Consider the following 19,662-nt stretch of genomic DNA (forward strand, 5'->3'; position numbering starts at 1 on the left):
CAGGACTCGATCCCAGGACCCTGGGATCATGACCCGAGCCGAAGGCAGACACTTAACCGACTGAGCCATCCACGCGTCCCGAAAACATTCTTTAAAAGATCAGAATAGAGGGGTGCTTGGGTGGCTCAGTCGGTTAAGCGTCTGCCTACAGCTCAGGTTATGATCTCAGGGTCCTGGGATCAAGCCCCGCATCAGGCTTCCTGCTCAGTGAGGAGCCTGCTTCTCCCTCTGCCTTCCAGCTCTTGCACGTGCACGTGTGTGCTCTCTCTCTCTCAAATAAATAAACGAATAAATAAAATCTTAAAAAAAACTCAGAATAGAATAGAACAAAAAAGAAAATACCAAAGTGTATCACATGCAATATGGATAAGTATAGTTATGTTAAAATTTCATATCAGTTACTGCATATACACATGTAGAGCATACCAAAGGTCTTAGCAGTTGTAAGCTTTAATAACTTCAGAAGTGTAAACACTACAGACTTAAGAACATCATTTGAAACTTTTATTAAAATTTCTTTTTCCTGATTTTTATGAATTCTGAATAACAAATTTTTATTTTAATGCTTGTCTCCACCCATTAGAGATGATAAACATATCCTGATACAAAATGAAAAGGAAAATTCTGTTGTTTAAAATTCATCAAACTCAATAAAGGTGAAAGAAATTTAAATCCCCACATTCTCAAATGATGCTTTTCTGTCAGTTTGGAGAATTCATACCTCTGATGTGAGTAAAGTGTCAATGTGCCCGAAGACTTTTGGGATACCCCTCATATAGGAGTGGGCACTACGTCTCGTGGTAAAATGCCTTTCTTATTCCGGCCCGGTCCCAGAAGGTTGAAAGCCGGTGATGCAGCGCAGTCGCTCCTTTTCATATCCCAGCCTCCTCCAAGAAGCCCCTTCAGGTCTCCCAGAATTCCTCTCTCCAGCCTCTCGTCCCTTCTGTCTGTGCTCCCACGCTGGCCTCCTCACTGCCCGCCTCAGGTCAGAGGAGTCTGTTCTCTCTCGTCCCTTTGTGAACGCCAGGCCAGAGAGGCAGGTTGTGTTCGCCTTTTCGGTCACTTGCAAAGTCTAGCCCAAGTTTTTCAGGGAGTAGATATTCCATAAACTCTCATTCAAGGAGATGAAGCCCGAGGGGTTAAAGTGACCTGTTCCAAGCTACAAGGGTAAGCGATATTTTGAATGCACTTACAGCCGCAAGCATTTGAGTTGCAAGCACTTGAGTTCCGTGGTATTCTGTTGTTACATCTCAGCAGGCCACTTTGACTGGGTCTGTCTGCGAGTCCAGCGTCCTCCTTTTACAGGAGAGGCCAGAGTGGTTAGGTGACTTCTCTAGTATCACAGAGCTTGTGGCTCCCAAGAGCAGATGCCAGTCTCCCAAGTCCCAGGCCACTGCTCTGTTCCCATACTCTTACCTCCATCTTGGAGGTCACCTGGGGGGTGGGGGTGGGTGGTCTGGGGCCTGGGTTAGGCTCCTTTGAGCCTGGGGACAGGCTGTTCCCCCCCCACACCCCCCAGTCGCCCTGCCACTCACCAATCCACTCTTATACGCGCCCCACCCCTCCCCCAAATCCTACCTAGGACTGCAAATGCTTTAACAATGACAAAATTGTAAGTCCCAGGCAAAGTTTCAGCTTTGTGACAACCAGAGTCAGCCACCCCAGAACACGCCCTTGCTGGCCAGGTGGCCTCTTTGTAACAAAGTTTCTGTTTATCAGCTAAGCTCCTCACCTCCCGGACGTGGCAGCCCGGAAGTAAGCAGTCGACACCACCACAGGGATGTTTGCTCAAGTTACTCAGACTATGGCTCAATTACAGGTTCTTCGAAAAAGTGATGACTGTCACCACTCTCACCGAGGGCGCAGGTGTGTGGAGCTAGCCATCATGTTGGGGAGGGGGCAGGTCAATTTCAAGCAACTGGTGGGGGGGAGAGCACTGAGAGGCCCTTTGGGGCCATTTGATTCTTTCCTGTCACCAGCACTTCTCCATCAAACACAACACTCATTTCACTTCCTCTGTTCTCATGAGTAGCAAATTCTCTCCTGCAAACCCCTCCTCCCACCCTCTGACCCTTTTGATTACAGAATGCTGGCAGGTTTTCACTTTCCCCTTAATTACACCTTCAAGACATTTCAGCTTTTCCTCAAGATTCAAGAGGCAGGACTGTGGCGTATTTTCCCAGAAAGATGCACTCAAAGTTATTTCTGTAGCTAATCTCTCATGTCCCCCCCCCCCCCATCTAGGTTCATTTTATGTTTGCATAACATTTTAAGCCGAAGTTACCCAAACACAGATATTCCATTGAAAAACTCAACCCAAATTTGCTCACAAGGTATACCTAGAACAGTGCTTGGCATGTAGTCGGGGCTCAATAAATGTTTGTTCATTTATTCCAAGTGTGTAAAAACCACTGAAAATCAAACTAATACGTGACCAAACAAAGTTCAGCCCCTCACGGGTTTTTCACTGGAGGACCTCCAGGCCCGTCGGGCGGGGCAGGGATGCGCAACTGTTCTCGAAGGGAGGCTCGGAGACTGCTGGTTCCTCCGTGTCGGAGTGGGGAACGGGGAATGGGAGGGGTGACCCCGAATGGTATTTCTGAAGCCTTGGGCAGGGCCCCCGATTTGAGGAGGGGGTGGTGAGGGGGGGAGGGCAGAACTGTGGTTTTACCTTCTCTCCTCACCCCACAGGTTGCTCCCGGCCGTAGGGCTGCTACCCAGGACCACCCACACTCGACTTGCCACACCCTGAGCTCACGGTCTACGCCCCGCCCCTAAGTTGGCGGATCTACCCAATTTCCCCGTCGCGGCCAGTAGCACGGAAATCCTTGAAACAGCCCCTGCCCCAGCCCCACTCCCAGGCACCTCCGATAGTTTTCAGTGCCTTCTCAATGTCAGGTTCACTCCACGCCCCTCTCCCAGGTCCTGCTGATTCATTCCCTACCTCCTGGATCCTCCTCTCCCTCTCTCTCTCTCTCTCTCTCTCTCTCAAAACCGTCATCCGAGACTGCATCCTTATCTCCCCACATCTGGAGGATCAGCAGAAACTGCCTGCCTTGCCTCAGGCCCCTCTCCCTTCCACAATCTGAGCAGCTATATTTTTATTCCTTTAGCGCCATTTGCTGGTAGCCGACCGGGCGCCTGGGCAGTCGGCTTCCTGTTGTCACTCACCCTCCCTGGCTTACCTTTTCCTCCTCACAGCCTTTCCCTTACATTCTTGCTAAACAAGCTGTGTTCTTTTCTCTTTCAAATTCTTCCTCAGACTCCCTCCTCCAAGAAGCCTTCTTAGACTAAAGGTGCATCATCCTGCCCCCCCCCCCCCCGTACCCCCGGTGTGTTTGTTTCTAATTTTCATTGCCCACGCTTCCCCCTTGTGGGACTTCCCCACTAGAATCTGTGAGAGAGGGAGAACCAACAGGCCTAGACTCAGGTTACCTAGATCCTGTTTGCTTTCTCCTTCCCAGTCCTTAAATTTCCTTGTCCTCAATCTTCGGCCTCCAGAATGCTTTTCCCGACCAACCCACCTAGCCTTCTCAGCTCCACAGCATCCCACAGCCCTGAGGAATTTGGTCATGCTATTCCATTGCCTTCGTCTGTCTGTCCTTTGTTCTCTGTTATAGGTAGAGCTGAGGGTGAGGGATTGGGTTTCTTCCTTCCTTCAAACCTACCTAGGGCTCAGGACCAGGTTGCACAGGGTACAGGAGAATAACCTGCCCCCATGGGGCTCTCAGGTGCCACAAAAGAGTCTTCTAACAGTCCTTTTTCTCCCCAGACTGAACCCAACCTTGTTCACTGTGCGAGCCTTGTACACAGCACAATCACAGCATTGAGCTCAACACTGAGACAGGCACTGCCCTGCACTTGACCTTTCATTTATTCAAACCCTCACTCTCATTCTCATTGAATGAGAACGGACATTTTGGGCTTTCCCAGAGTGGGACAGAGGACTGTATGACCCAAGTCTTTGGCACGGCCATTCGCTGGGTCCCTCTGGCACACAGACACCCTCTCTGATCCTCAGCTTCACTTCCAGAGCTGGTGAGGTCTGCGTGAGCCAGAGGAGGCTTAGGGCAATACCACCACAACTTTTGATATCACTATGCATCACAGCAAGTCAAATGACAGTTATCTTTTCCATTTTACATGGAAAGAAATCAAAGCACAGGGAGGAAGCCAGCACAGTGATCAAGGTCACATAGCAAGGAAGTAGCAGAGGCAGAATTTGCACTTGGTCCCAGGTCTCTCCAAAGCCCACTGTCTTAACCATGACACCATGCTGCCTCTTATTTGGCTCTTGCTTGGAGCTTTGCCAAAGCACTTTCATAGACACCTTCTCATCTGCTCCCCACCCAGGGAATGTTTATGTGATTTGGCCAAGGTTAGACAGCTAATGTAGAGACAGAGCTAAGTCGGCTGCCTGGATCCATGATACCCAACTGCCTCCCTGCATTGGGGGGCCCCTGGCCCTAGGGTTAGCTGCCCCTCCTATTCCTGACTTCCATTCTAGGCAATGGCTACCTGGACTAAGCCTATGGTCCTATGTCCTATCCAGGACACCTGAACTTGGGCTAAGATGTTTCTCATCTCAGAGGGCATCCAACACGCATCAGCACCTCCCCTGCTCAGGTGTGAGTTCCCCAGCCGCTGTGGCTGGGTGTGAGCTGTCCTGCCAACTGCGGACAGCGATGACCAAGGCTGAGGCCATCTCAGGCAGCCTGGGATCCTTCACGGTTCTACTGGCTCCAGACTCCCTCTTCTCTTTGACAGTCCTGCCCTTTCTGTCCTGATGCCCCTGAAAGTAGTTTCTCTTGCTACCTCTGTGTGCCTACATGAATGGCAATGTTGAGGAACAGGAACTAGGGAAATATCTGCAGTGATACTGGCTTCTGCAGGATAATATGAACCAAAGTATATCTCAAACCCCTCACCTTACCTTGTACATGAATTTGCCTGTCTCATCCTTTTTACCCTTCCTCTGATGGGGAGGGACCAGTCTCATGTGTTGGAGAGATGAACAGGGCCTGTGCAGTGCACACACATCTCTGGTAAAACGAGCAGAAGCCCACACACCTCTTTGGTGTGTCTAGAGTTGCTAACCTCATCCAGTGCCTGTAAACTGCATTTGTGGGTCTGGAGGGGCAGCGTTAAAACCCTTCCTGGGGCTGTTGCCCTGGGTGTTAGCCAATAGAGGGGGTCTGTTTTAAGCTTTGCTGACAAACTGAGCCCCCCTTCCCCCATACACACAGGAGAGCCCTGTTCTACCCTCTGCAGACATCAGGGTCTGGGATGACTAGCTCTGGAGGCAAGTAACAAACGGTTTCTCCTTTCAGTTAGCCTGGGGCTTGTCAGAACAAGTGACGGGGAAATTGGGAAGTTGGTGACAGTCACAGTCATGAACACCCTGAGACTCCCTTCCCACAATACCACACAGCTCCCACTTCCAAAAGGCCCAAGACACCAGAGAGAGGACATCTGAGACCCCACCTCTACTCAGGGGCAACGTGGCACTGGCAGGAGGATATATCTCTGAAAGATTTCCTGTAGCGGGGCACATGGGGTGGCCCAATCTGGGAAGGGGAACAGAAGGGATGCGGGGCCATGTGTGGGTAAAGGGAAAAGGCCGTAGAACCCTGGAGGGACTGCTACAGCTTGTCCCTCTCCCACTCCCACCCCCCTCCAAGTCCCAGAGGTCGGAGCTTTTCATTCATCTTCCAAAGGTGGAGGGGGTGGGGGGGTCCTACCGAGGGAGGAGCTAGAGGCCACTGCGACAGATTAGGACCAGTCTGGCCCAACCCCTTCATTTCACTACGGGGGGTGGTGAGGAGGAAGTGGAGGAGGAGAAGGCCGGCCGAGGAGGGAGGTGGGGAGCAAGGACCTGGCGGACGCGAGCTCGACTCGGGGGAAGTCCCGAGAAGAAAGAGAGCTCTGCGTTCTAGGCCCGGGGGTTCGGTCGCGGGCGCCTGCGAGGGTCGCCGGCTCCTTGGGCCACTTACCTGTCGCGCCAAGGCAGAGCCGCAGCCTCTCCGCCGTGCGGCTCGCAGGTTTCCCGACGGGACGTCCTGGAGGGCGGGGCCGGGGCGGGCCCTGCACGGCCACTGGGGCGCGCCTTTCGCGCCCCTCCCCGGCTAGGTGCGGGCGGCCACCCGGCGCGCCTCCGAGCGCTGCTGAGGGCAACGGAACGCCAGGCTGCGCCTAGGGCCGCCGGCAGGCTGGCGGCCCGGCGGAGGGCGCCCCGCGCCCCCCCGGCATCCCCCGCCCCAGCGCTGCTAGGAGCCCGGCTTCTCCGGCTTCTGCAGATCTCAGCCCACCCGGGGCTGCAGTCTCGGCGGCCAGACTCTCCGCGCCGAGAGTGATCGGAGCGTTCTAGTCACCCCAAAGACGAGAGGCTTTAAACCGAGCCGCGGGCGGCGCGGAGCAGCGTGTGCAGGGAACCGCGGCGTGCGGCGCGTGGGCTCAGAGCGCTCCTAGCCGCGAGGCAGCGGCGCTGGAGGGGAGGAACGCGGCCGGCCGGTGAGAAGCCCCGGGGCTCCGTCCCAGGTTTACTTCTCATTGGCGGGGTGGTCTTGGGCAAATGACTCCTCCCCTCCATCCAGCGACGAGAGCAGGTAGTAACTGTGAGCCACGGACAATGCTAAGGGCTTCGCCCGCCCTGTCTCAAGTAAACCCCGACCCCAGCAAATACTCCGGTTGTTAGCCAGAGTATACACGGGAGACGGCTGAACACACAGCCTAGAGTGTTGCTTGCTCTACGTGTGGTTCCCGGACCAGCAGCAGCAGCACCATCTGATAATTTTTTAGAAACATAGATTGTTGGCCACCCCTCCCCGACCTAAATACTGTGAAACTCTGGGGATGGGGCCCACCAATGTGCATTTTTAAAAGACCTCCAGGTGATTTGGGTGCTTGCTCAACTTTCAGAACCATTGATCAAGTGGTGGCAGGGCTAGAATTAGAATCAATAAATTAAGTTCTGAAGCCCAGGCTCTGAATCCTCCTGCCATAGCCTCGGGCATCCCACCGGTTCTCTCCAGCCCTACGGTTCCGTGTTGTCATCTTTTAGGTCCTTATCTCAGTCATAGAGAAGTAACATGGATGGCTACAAATAGCTGGTAATTTGGAAAGGTTCTATGGTAGAAGCTTGGACCACTGATTCTGGTTTTCTTTTTGTTTGAGTTTTTAATTTTTATTTATTTTTAAAGATTTTATTTATTTGACAGAGACACAGCGAGAGAGGGAACACAAGCAGGTGGAGTGGAAGAGGGAGAAGCAGGCTTCCTGCGGGGCAGGGAGCCCAATGCGGGGCTCCATCCCAAGACCCTGGGATCATGACCCGAGCCAAAGGCAGACGCTTAACGAGTGAGCCACCCAGGCGCCGCTTGTTTGAGTTTTTAAATGCGTGTGTATTTCTAAGTCTGTAAGACCTGGGAGCACGCATGTGGGTGGGTAAATCTGAGCAAGGAGACTGTTCTCACATGAACTGGGAAGGGCAGAGAAGCCACTTGGGGATCCACGTTTGGTCTAAGGGAGGTCATCTTATTTTCCCACAAGAAGTCATCTGTGGGACCCCGAGGTAGGATTGAGCTATTTATTCAGAGGGAGGCCCGAGTTTTGCCGGTGATGGAGTCCTGAGAGACAAGGCAGGCCAGTGGAGCCTGGAAGAGACTTTGCCCAGCTACACTAGGTCAAGGGACCAGGAAGGACGGACTCTCCCCAGAGGAGAGAAGAGAGGCGTCCATGCACTCTTGGCAGGGTCACCTCTCTCTTAAGTCCAATCCCCCCCCAACTCCCTTGCTTTCACACTAGACTGTCTCTGGGGTGTAAACTCCTGAAGAGATACCTTTCCAGAATTTACCTGGATCATCCCTTTTAGCCCCTTTACAGACCCTCAGGCGCTATAACTCCCACTGGTCAGCTGCTACCATTCTTGTCACTTGCCTTATTCGACAGCTGTCTTACTCAGACTCAGGGCAATTCCTATGGAAGATTGTGGGTTACTGTTCCTTATTTGCACTTCCTGGGGGTTAGACACTCCTGTATGGTCTGAGCCTTCTGTCTTTGCTCCGCCCTTCCTCCAGCTCACCTCTGGGACCCTTGGGGTTGTGCGATCCTGGCCTGGCCCTTGAGCCTTAGTCAAGACCCAACTTGACCTGAGGGTGATGGGCTAGGCTAGACTCACAGCCTCAGTTCTTCCCCAGGTCATGGCAGAGTCATGACCACCAACCCTAGCCTGGAGTTCCCGAGAGGGTGGTGTCCGGCTTCATCTGTCTGTGTTGTGTGCTCCACATTCCGGAAGCAAATTACTCATCCCATTTTACTTCAGCTGACTCAAATTTTAGACATGACATTGAGTCCTTAGAATAATTAGCTGCCTAATTTGGAGGTGCATGTAGTCTGCAGGATGTGTGACTTGCCCCTGATATGTCATACACCGAGCTGTCTCTCCTAGCTGGAAGGATGGTTTGGGCTCCCTGCCCTCCACTCCAGGAAGGTCTGGAGGTGAGCCACTGCAGAATGGTGACTGTGACTTCAGCCTGTCACTGGTGGCAAGCCACTTAAAAAAATAGTTTTCTTGAATTGAAGAAGTTATATAGGCAGGTGGTTAAAAATTTTTTCAAGCCCTGTAAAAAGGAAGGTACATTTTCACCCTCCTAGACCTTAAGATCTCTCCAGAAGTCATCTATGCATATTCATGACCGAAACTCTTCCCATCACTAAGCTCTTCTGTAGAACATGCCTGGATTCCTCGCTTCTCCTGAAGTCCTGTGAATTTCAGCATTTTCTCACCATCTTATTTTTATTTCTTGGTCATTTTAGATTTTGTTTCTGGGTGTTCTGAGTCTCGCCTTTTACATCAGTGTGCTTTAGGGGGTTCCCCCATAAGGCAGGAAACGTAGTGGGGAACAGATCAGTTGAAGCACGGGAGACAAGGGCAGCTCTGTAAGGCTATTGACATCAGCTTTGGCCCTTATCAAGTCTCTTGCTTCCACATGTAGTCCCAGAGAGGGGACGCCCACCTCTAGATGGGGCGGAAGGAGGGAGACTGGCCCATTAGGTGGAGGTGCTGCCTCCACTTAGCAAAGTTTACAGAGGAAGCTGCCATGAGTTTGCCAGGCAGATGGTGGTGGGGGTACAGCTGGCCTGCTTGATGGCCTGCCCCCCCAGCTATCACTCCACCCCACCTCCGCCACCCACAGGTGGCTAACCAGCAGAAAGAACTGAATGAGTTCCTTGAACTTTATGTCTCCATTTCTTATCTGGAAGGTGAGGTTAATGATGCCTAGTGTTGTTGTAAAGCTTGAGCAGATAGATAACTGATGTGAAAGTGTGATAATTTGGTTCTTCTATTACATCTGTTTCTTTATCTTTTCCACCCACATTTCCCCTTCCTCCTTCTCATCTCATTTCCCTCATGCCCAAAAGAGAAACCCTCAAGGCAAAAAATGTTTTAGGAGCCCAAGCAGAGCTGTCCCAAGTTCTGCCATAATCCCTCAGGCATTACAGTTCACTCACCTCAGCCTCAATTTCCTTATCTGTAAAATGGGTATAAATATTTTTATTATTGAGTTGTTAGGTTGAATAAGTAAAATGTTTATGTTTAAACATTTTAAAATGTTTATTTGCCAACGTCTGTCACACAATAAGCACTCAGTAAATATTAGAATGTTAGCCCTTAGCATTAGCTGTTTTCCTTCTTCTAGTCCTACCATTAGCAAAACGACGTTGAAGCCTACCGCATGCCAGCCTCCGTATGGGGTAGGACACGGAGATACAAAGGTAAATAAGCCCATCTCTGTGTTCAGGACACCTACAGTATAGGAAGGGAGGCTGATAAATGTACAAATGTACACAAACCATTTTACAAAACAGCTTTATAAAAAATAAACTTTGTTAGTGGGACAGGAAAAACATGTAAAAAGGGTAATGACTGGGGCAGAGCCAGGACTAGGGTAAGGTGAGTGAAGTATTAGCCTTAGGTGCAAAATTGAAGGGGACACTGAAAACCTTTGTAATCAATAATATTTAATGTGATATTTTAATACACCCAAATTAATGCAAAAAATCTATCTTGGACAAAATATCAACAATTGTTTTTTGAAACGTTAGAATTTTTTATTCTTATTAAGCACCAGCTTCATATCGTAGAAAATTTCAGTTCTTCCTTTAACAACCCCTTCTTCCCTCCCCCACCCAAATTCTTGATAAAGAGCTCTTAAAGACATGTTATCTTCTCTCTTCTGTATAAAACCTTATCAAATAAAGGCAAAGAGCTGTGTATATCTTGCTATAAAATGCTGCCCACGGCTGTGGAGATGGTGTCTGCCCAGGCTCCTTTTTACTGTCCAGATCCTGAAAGACTCTTTGTTCATGAGGCGAAAGGAAAAGGCGCATGCACCCCATATACATTTTAAAATGTATTTTTCAGTGTTATTTTTTCGAAAACATTAAAAACATTGAAAAACTATTGAAAAATTGAGACGTAGGTGTATTAAAGCTCACAACATTATTTTCAGTTTAAATATTTAATTTATACCAAAAGAGAATTTACTATGATCTCACTTAAGTGGAAGTTAATTAAAATTTATTTGAGATGATCACTTGGTCAAAAGAAATTGTCAAAAATGACAGTCTCTCAGTGGAAAGTGAAATAAGCAAGGAATTCGATTTTGAAAACATCATTGAAAAGTTTGCTTGCATGAAAGCCAATTTCCTTTGCCCTCAGGCTCCCATATGGCTCAACATGGCCAGAGACTGGGGGCTGGACAAAGAACCCGAAGACAATGGAGCAGGACGTAAGAGACAGAAGGATTAGAAGAGTTGCAGGGGTGGGTAATATAGCATTTATTGTTTTCTCTAATTACTCAAATATCATATGTCTAACATACGAAATTTAGAAAGCACAGAAAATCACAAAGGCAAAAAATAAGCTATTTGGGGTCTCTGGGTGGCTCCGTCAGTTGAATGTCTGACTCTTGATTTCGGTTCAGGTCATGATCTCATGGGTTGTGGGATCGAGCCCCGCATGGGGTTCTGAGCTCAGCGTGGAGCCTGCTGGATATTCACTCCCTCTGCCCCTCCACCCACTCATGCTCTCTCTCTCTCTCTCTCTCTCAAATGAATAACTAATCTTTAAAAAAATAAGCTATTCATAATTATGACACCTAAAAATAACCACTGTTACAATTTTGGTATAATATGTTCTGTTTTTTTCTAGGTATAAATAATTCACATGCACATATGTATTTCATCAATTCTGAGATGCATTTTTTTTCACTTTTTATTATTTCTGAGATCAGGATGTACTTTTTTTTAAGATTTATTTATTTATTTTAGAGAGAGAGGGAGATGGCGGGGAGGGCCAGGGGGAGAGGGAGAGAAAGAATCTCAAGTAGACTCCCAGCCAAGCATGAGCCCTATGCGGGGCTTGATCTCAGGATGCTGAGATCATGACCTAAGCCAAAATCAAGAGTCAGATGCTTAACCAACTGAGCCACCCAGAGGCCCCGAGACCAGGATGTATCTTAAATTGATGATGTCATAATTTGATTAGCAATCTTTTATTTACTGGTATATAAAATAATGATTTGTATTACAAATCTATGTTAAAGGGCGCCTGGGTGGCTCAGTCGTTAAGCGTCTGCCTTCGGCTCAGGTCATGATCCCGGGGTCCTGGGATCGAGCCCCGCGTTGGGCTCCCTGCTCAGCCGGAAGCCTGCTTCTCCCTCTCCCTCTGCCTGCCGCTCTACCTACTTGTGCTCTCTCTCTGTCTCTCTGTCAAATAAATAATTAAAATCTTTATAAAAAAATCTATGTTAAATAACTATATATATAGTCATGGCATTATATATATGTGTGTACAGAATTACGTATGTATGTAATTACTCTATACATACTACAAGCTGGGATCATACTGAATATGCTGTTTTGTAACCTGATTTTTGGACTTACCGTGCTGTGAATATTTTTCAAGGTAATGAAATAATCTCACATGAGATCATTAATCACTGCATAGTGGTCTGTTGTATAGACAAGGCTTTTTTCCTTTTAGCCCACCACCTATTGTGGGACATTAAGGTTGTTTGTCTTTTTTGTTTTTCTATTATGTGTAGCTGGCTGTTCCATTAGAGGTTAAATCTGTACATGTTTTTTTTCCTTCTCTGTTGCTCCTCAAGTGAGAGAGGAGCCATAAAGGCCCTTTGGTTGGCATTTGGAGGGTAATTCCCCTTTGAGCCCTTGAAGTAGCTCCTTCCCTCCAAGAGTAGGTGTGTGTGTGTGTGTGTGTGTGTGTGTGTGTGTGTGTGTGTGTGTGATAACCACCCTGGGAGGCACTGAAGGTACCACAGAAGGTAGTCATCTAGCCTGTAGGAAAGTGAGATGTTATCAGTCTGTCTGTGTTAGGGGGACCTAAAAGGAGAAATGCTATGTCCCTGGACACCTCCATGGAAGGAGGTGATAGTCTAAGTGGTGGGTCCAGGAGACCCCAGGGAGGAGGCTGTGATGACTAATTTCTGTCAACTTGACCAAGCTATGGTGCCCGATTGTTTAGTCAAACACTATCTAGATGTTGCTGTGAAGGTATTTGTGGATGTCCTTAACATCCATAGTCAGTTGACTTCAAGTAAAACAGATTGTCCTCTCTGATATGAGTGGCTTTCATCCAATCAGCTGAAGGCTGTAAGGGCAAAGCCTAGGTTTCCCTGGGAAGAATCAGCTTTGCCTCAAGACTACAGCATAGAACCCTTGCCTGAGTTTCCAGTCTGCTGGCCTGCCCTGCAAGTTTCAGACTTGCCCGCCCCCACAGTTGCATGAACCAATTCCTTAAAATAAATCTTTCTCTCTCTCTGTATATCTTGTTCTGTTTCTCTAGAGAACCTGACTAATACGACAGCCATGCATGAGGTGAGACTGTGGACATTGGGCAAGTACAGAGAAACTGCTAGAAAATGCAGCCTGTTACAGGTTTAGGCCCAACTTGTCTAGGCCTCTGCCCCATTTATTGCAGAAAATGCTGGCATCTTTAGCTTCTGCGGAACCCAGCATATCACAGACAACATCACAGGTAACAGTGCCCCCTCTCTGTAGGCATCTCTCTGTTATTCTCTGCAGTAGAGGATACTAGGAACCCCCTCACTTTTACAAGTGAGCAGGTGCCCGTGACGCCAGGGTCTGAGCTCTTTGCCATTACTTTCTGCAATTCTCTCCATTTATTCAAGTCCCTATTTTATGATGCTCAGAAATTTTTGTCTGGTGTTTTCCCTCCCCAATCTGCACAGTTCTTAAAATGATCTCTTGGTATTTTATATTTTGGTTGCTGATGTAAATACTATCTAGTCCAGGGGATGCTTGATCAGTTTTTCTTCTATATAACGGAAGCCTCCGTCTATGTTCCAATGAATAGTTTTTCCTCTCTTGGAAAATCACATGGATTGGCAAACTGTGACTATGGACTCTTCTCCTTAAAAGCGCTCAGGACGCCCAGGATCTATGTGTACCTTTTGCAAAAGAGAACTTTAATAATTGGAAAGAATAAAGCATCTAAATGCTCATAAGGTTTTGCTGTGAGAACTCTGTCTGCCCCAAATTAATGATATCTTATAGTTTAATAGCTTTTCTTAAAAAAAAAAGAGAGAGATGTACTTTGAACCTTCTGAGACAGAAGTAATTGGATCTTAACCTGACAGTCATTTTACCCAGAGGGAAGTAATAACAGGAGTAATAAACTATCCCCCAGAGCAAACTATCCCCCACGTAACAGCAAAACCTTTGTTAATCTATCCCTAAAAAATAGGAGAGGAGGTTCCTATCTTCTTAGACATTTGAAAAAACAGTAAATTTCATTAGAGAGGGTTGAAATGCTACCCGATAGAGTGTTGTTTAATAATATTTTAGGTTGAAAATGATTGAGAGGTGATAGAATAACTCAACAGTCGTTCTAATGTCTTGATGCTTAATGTCCTGTTAATATCCTGAACTTTTTTTTTTTTTTTTTTTTGACAGAGAGAGAGACAGCGAGAGAGGGAACACGAGCAGGGGCAGAGGGAGAGGGAGAAGCAGGCTTCCCACAGAGCGAGCAGCCCAACGCGGGGCTCGATCCCCGGACCGTGGGAACATGACCTGAGCCGAAGGCAGACGCTTAACGACGGAGCCACCCAGGCACCCCTATCCTGAACTTTTTTAAAAAGTTTTTTTATATTTATTTCTTTAGTAATCTTTAACGCCTAATGTGGGGCTCGAACTCAGGATCCTGAGATTAAGAGTCACATGCTCCTCTGACTGAGCCAGCCAGGTGCCCCAATATTCTGAACTTCTTGCCTCACTGCTTATTAATCCCACGGAATTTTGATTTTCAATAGGTAACATGTACATATGGCACAACAATCAAATGTTGAATAGTGAGGTGTAAGTCTCCCTCCCACTCCCATCCCTGGTCACTTAGTTTTCCTCCCTAGAGGAAGCCACTGTTACTGGTTTCTTTTGATTCTTTCTAGAAACATAGCCCAGAGAAGGAGTCACCCTGATTTTAGCAGGTACCTTAAAGAGTAAATTGTTTCATTATGTTATCTGAAATTGTTAAAGTTATTTTAAAAGCAGTCAGCTTACTGAGCTCTCTTTGTGGCTCTAGTAGATTTTTAATTGATTCTCTTGGGTTTTCTAAGTAGACAGACATATCAACAACATATAATTTTGGCCAAGTGAAAACAGTTTTGGAGTGAGACCTGGGTTGAATCCTGGCTCTTCTAGCTACCAGATGTCTGATTTTTAAATCCAGCCTTTACAAAATGTAGCATTCTCCAAAGGCAGTGTGTAGGTACAAAGTGGTCCTTCCTTTCCAGATATGGTGGGTAGAGTGGGCAGAGGCCACACGGAGCCAAGCACCACCCCTCTGCTCTCTTCTGGGTTTGTTCTACCTGGACCTGAGGATAAATCCAGAGGGCTTTGATGTCAGCGATTTCTAACCACACAGAGATCGGGAGGAGAGACTGAAAAGGAAACCCTAAACTGGAGTAACCTTTTCTTTCTCCATGAAAGGAGTGTGGCTCATGTTTGCTGAGAGCAGGTTAAAATAGCTTTAAAAAAAATTAGAGATTTACAGAAACTCTTTGAAGAACTACTGATTATCAGTGTGGCCCTATAAACTCCCCACTCCCCAGGTAGTGGGTAGAACACTTGGACACAATGGGGGTGTGCATAGGTTTTCTCAGAGGTGGGACCTACTGCCATACAGGGAGTTGGTATTTGATGAGGAGTGGTACTAAGAAAAATCTATGCTTAATGAGGGAAAGAAAAAACATATTCTTACTGGTCCATGGTGTTTTATCAACTTGAAGGGATGCCCCAGAACATCTTCCCTGATCCCTTTAACCACTCCATGGTAAAGGCAATGTGGGATGTGGATTATCTAGTTCATTTACATGACATAATGATTTTACCAGAACCTTAGAGGAACATGAATGAACTCCTTCCTATGTTATACTACCAGGAGAAGCAGACCCAAAGTTGTGCCTTGATATATGCACATGCTGCCAGATTGCAGTACGAAGTGACAGGTATTTTTGCCACAATAAGGGGTGAACTCAAAACTCTGAAAAGATACTGGCTCCACTTATGAATTATCAAGACCTAAAACATCCTGGAGTTCGGCTGTTCTCAGAGGTGTATGGAAAACTATTCCAGGCTTACCAGGAACAAAACAAGGATGCCTCAAGAATAGAAGCATCTCCTCTGCAGGGAGCTAGAGATGAGATGGAGTTTTAGGACCCCGATGGGCTCTGTCATGTACTGTCCTGTCCTGGCATTCAAGACTCTGAGGAACCCACAGGTTCTAAATTTCAAGGTAAATTAAGTTCCTGGACCCACCTCTGATGTGCTTGCGTGTGTGTGTGTGTGTGTGTGTGTGTGCATGTGTGAGTGCGTGTGTAGTCTTCCCCACACCAACAAGTTCTCAGACACCAGCTGGGTGTCCTATAATTCAACTTGGTTCTGACACTATCTGCCCAGAGCTAGTATCACATTCACAGGTTAAGGGTTCAATCTTACAAGACTGCCCCCTGCCTCCAATTCAAATGCCAGTTGCAAGCCCATGTTGTTACCTAGGCTTCTGATGGACTGGTTATGAATCAGAGGCTTCCAAGACCCCCTTTTTGGTTTTGATTAATTTGCTAGAACAGCTCACAGAAAAACATTTCACTTACCAGATTACTGGTTTGTGATAAAAGGATATAATTTAGGAATAGCCAGAAGGAAGAGATGCATAGGGCAAGGTATGTGAGAAGAGGTGTGGAGCTTCCAAGTCCTTTCCAGGCATGCCCCTCTTCCCAAATCATGTGTTTGCCAACCTGGAAGCTCTCTGAACCTTGTCCTTTTGAGTTTTTATGTAGGCTTCATTACATAGGCATGATTCATTGAAAATCACCAACCGTTGACGAAATGATTCAATCTCCAGTCCCTCCCCCACTCCCTGGAGGTCATAAGCTAGGACTGAAGGTTCTAACCCTCCTGATCACATGGTTGGCTCCCCTGGCAACCAGCCCTTGTTTGGAGGTGCATTCCAAAAGTTGCCTTATTAACATAACACAAGAGACATCTTTAAGCTCTCAGTACTTCCAGAAATGGCAAGGGTTTTGGGAGCTCTGAGCCAGGAACCATGGGTGAAGACCAAATATATATTTCTTATAAATCATAACATCTCATAAGCCTGGAGTGGTCAGAGTAGCTTACCCCTTAGCATTTATTGGTCCCTTGGCAATTAATCTAAGCTCAACATGGTGATCCCATTCTCCTTGCCAGGGATGGGCAAAGAGTGTCTGCTGGGGACCTCTGAGGAAGATCTCATTCCTTAAAACAAACAAACAAACAAACAAAACCAAAAAAAACCCCCCAAAAAACAGATTCAAGAATAAGACTACTCCTCAGAAGCCTCCCTTAGAATAAAACCCACATAGTGACAGGATGGAGCAGAGGGACAACAGAACCTGGGGACACTGTTGAGCTGGAGCTTATACTGCTCATGAGGTCCACCCCACGTTGGCATCTCTGAATGTGACAGAACTCGGTGGGCTGACTGGACCAAAGGTGAAAACGGGGGGCACCAGCCTAAAGGGCCTCGGACCTTCTCTAAGGGCTTTAAGATTTTGCTTTGAGTCTACAAAAACTAGAATTTTCTACAGAACCCAGAATACAAAAGTGAAAACAATCCTAACTGGGGAGTCAAAGAACCTTAGAGCTCCAGTGACCCAGAAAGCCACGTCTGAATGGGAACTGTGGCCTTCTGCCCACATGAGCAGCTTCTCTGAGACCTTGCAGAGGAGTAGGTCCTGAAGCTGGAGCTCATGCCCTTCTTGCCCTTGGAAGCAGGGAGTTGGAGACCAGGGAATGGTCTAGAGGAGCCAAGTCACTTCACCCGGGTCACTCCATGACTTGATGTTCTGGAAGAGACATATCTCAGTATGTGGGGCTGGGAGGCCCTCATAGAACTCCCCCCCAATCAAAGGAGAGACTCCGAGAATGATTGCATGAAGTCCTTCAGTGGTCGGCAATTCTGTAATGTGGGCAAGCTGCTTAACCTCAGAGATGATGTGGGTCTGCTGCGAAATTTAGATGAGGTTATATATACAAATCACTAACTTGCTGAGAGATGACAGACACTCCGTGTTCAACAACAACAACAACAACAACAGAGGCCCCCAAGGCCACGCCTCTCCCACCCCAAAGGAGAGCCACTGAGCTCTACTAAGTGTGCTGGGGGCGCTCGAGCCTGAGTAGAAAGGTCCGTGGAGCCAACGTGTAGCTTTCTTGGTATGTGCCTGAAATTCCACCTGCAAGTTTTATTTGCTCATTTTCAGAGTTTGGGCAGGAGCCTCGCTGCTCCATGAACTTGACTGACCCATGAAGTTTGGTCTGGGTTTGAGGATGGGCAAGAATGACCACTTGGATACCGTTCAAAGTTCTTTCATTTCGGTTTACTCCAAAAACTGCTGAAGGCAGCGTCCAGGATGGAACCTACAGGGGGGTGACTGGCACTCCCCACAACCTTGGGTGTCAGTTCACAGAGAAACGCCCCACTGCAGGGTTTGGAGGCGTTGGCAGGCCATGGGGAGCCATGGGGAGCAAGGTGTCTGCTAGACCAGAGCAACACAGGACTGCGGGTTCACTACCTTGATACCCCAGCCACATCACACCCAGGAACAACAAAGATACCTCATAAAGCAATCATGCTGATACCCAAGCCATGTCACTTGGGTCTAAGTCCAAGCCTTGAAATTCTTCCTGTGTCAGCCTTGGGGCAAGAGCCCCTTATCTGCCCCCGTGTGGCACGTAAGCTGCTGTTAGCCTGTCAGAAGCCTGATGAATTCTTGAAAGCTGTCGGAGTTGTTCAAAGGGCCCCCTTCCTCTGGGCAGATGCAGACCCATGTCAGGACTCAAGCTGCGTGACAACGCATGCCAACCACGGCTGCAGGGCCTTGGAGTCCCCCTTTCTGCCCAGGGCCCCCCATAGTGGTCTCTGTCTTCCGGTAGATAAGGGAGGCAGGCTTCACTCAGGGTGAAGCCTGACTTAAGGACGAACGCTAGGACTATTGCTGCTTAGCCACTGTTGCCGTTTCTCTAAGAGCAGACCCAAATCTAGCATCAGGAGCTGCCTGGACCCTGATAACAGCTTTGGAACCTGGGGCTGCTGGCTGAGTCTAACATTGTCAGTCTCCGGAAGTTGACTCCCAACCAAATACAGGAGAAATTGGTGAGCTTAACTATGCGCAAGGACACACAGAGATGGGGACGCTCAAGGGTAAAGGCCTACCTTCTTTGTCTAGCAGATCATCAGGGGACAACCTCCCTTTGAGTCTTTGTCCATGGAGTTCAGATGAGGCCCAACTCACTCCCCAGCACCAACAGTGGACCTATCATCCTTTGGCCACAAGTAGTTTAGGGTTAGGCACAGTACCCAAGCCAGACTACTCAGAGCCTTCTCTGAGATATTTCCTAGAACTAACGGGGGCGGGGGGAAAGGACCCTTCCCCCTGCCCACACCTCCTATCCCCTACCCATGTGACTAGTATGGAATTGTTAGCTAGGAAGGGGATGTCAGTTGAGAGCTGCTAATGTCTATCTTGGCCATCGCATGAGGAAGGTCAGCGTGAGGGTGAAGCCAACACTGAGAAAACAGAATAAAGGTAAAGGGCAAGAGAACTCCAATGATGTATTTTGGACTCCTGGATCCTGCTGTGCCTGAAGTCATTAATTCCTAGACATCTCCCTTTTTTTTCAACTTTCTTTTCTTTCCTCTCCCTTCCTTCCTCCCTTCCTTTCCTTCTTTTCTTTTTATTTTGTTTGAAATGTTTTGAGTGTATTTTTGTTCCTTGCAACCCAAAGAATCTGACCAATAAATAGTATGTGCACTGAATTAACTTATTGTGAGGGGGAGCTGCTAAAAGGGCTGTCTGGGGTCACCAGACCTGGCAGGGAGGAAGCAGAGAGAAACTACCAAGAAAAACTTAGAAAATGGTGCCTTTGGATCTCTAGGGAGCAGAGAAGAGGAGCCGAGTGGTGACTCATAGTGGGGGAGGTGAGGACATATTGGATTGGGAGGGATGGGTCACCTGTCCTTCTAGACTTTATCTTATGAGTTGCCCTTGAACCAGGCCATCTCCCTGGTAGGGCTTGAAGAGA

The 19,662-nt window shown here is 47.9% G+C and overlaps 1 protein-coding gene and 1 long non-coding RNA gene across 7 annotated transcripts in view; one reads left to right on the forward strand and one right to left on the reverse strand.

The window, feature by feature from the left end:
* Window positions 1-6,100, reverse strand: part of GALNT6 (polypeptide N-acetylgalactosaminyltransferase 6) — a 33,966-nt gene extending 27,866 nt beyond the window's left edge. For 2 of the 5 annotated variants that reach the window (XM_088026069.1, XM_028125498.2), the window contains exon 1: window positions 5,994-6,100. The gene's annotated coding sequence lies outside the window, so the exon portion shown is untranslated. Of the gene's footprint in view, window positions 1-721; window positions 1,160-1,193; window positions 1,297-3,185; window positions 3,281-5,993 lie in introns of those variants that run through there. The other 3 variants (XM_088026070.1, XM_088026071.1, XM_088026072.1) reach the window with 3 other exon arrangements.
* LOC114225755 (uncharacterized) lies at window positions 5,834-19,396 on the forward strand. Of its 2 annotated transcripts, XR_003612624.2 has the most exons (4): window positions 5,834-6,510; window positions 10,721-10,823; window positions 12,866-13,057; window positions 13,996-19,396. It is a non-coding gene; the product is annotated as an uncharacterized LOC114225755 (long non-coding RNA). The 2 variants fall into 2 exon arrangements; XR_003612623.2 differs by lacking the exon at window positions 10,721-10,823 and having other exon boundaries at window positions 5,844-6,510.
* The last annotated feature ends 266 nt before the right edge of the window (window positions 19,397-19,662 follow it).

Source organism: Eumetopias jubatus, unplaced genomic scaffold (genome assembly GCF_037043125.1).
Source record: "Eumetopias jubatus isolate StellerSeaLion01/CBP00866 unplaced genomic scaffold, mEumJub1_p1.0 scaffold_8, whole genome shotgun sequence".
Lineage (NCBI taxonomy): Eukaryota > Metazoa > Chordata > Mammalia > Carnivora > Otariidae > Eumetopias > Eumetopias jubatus.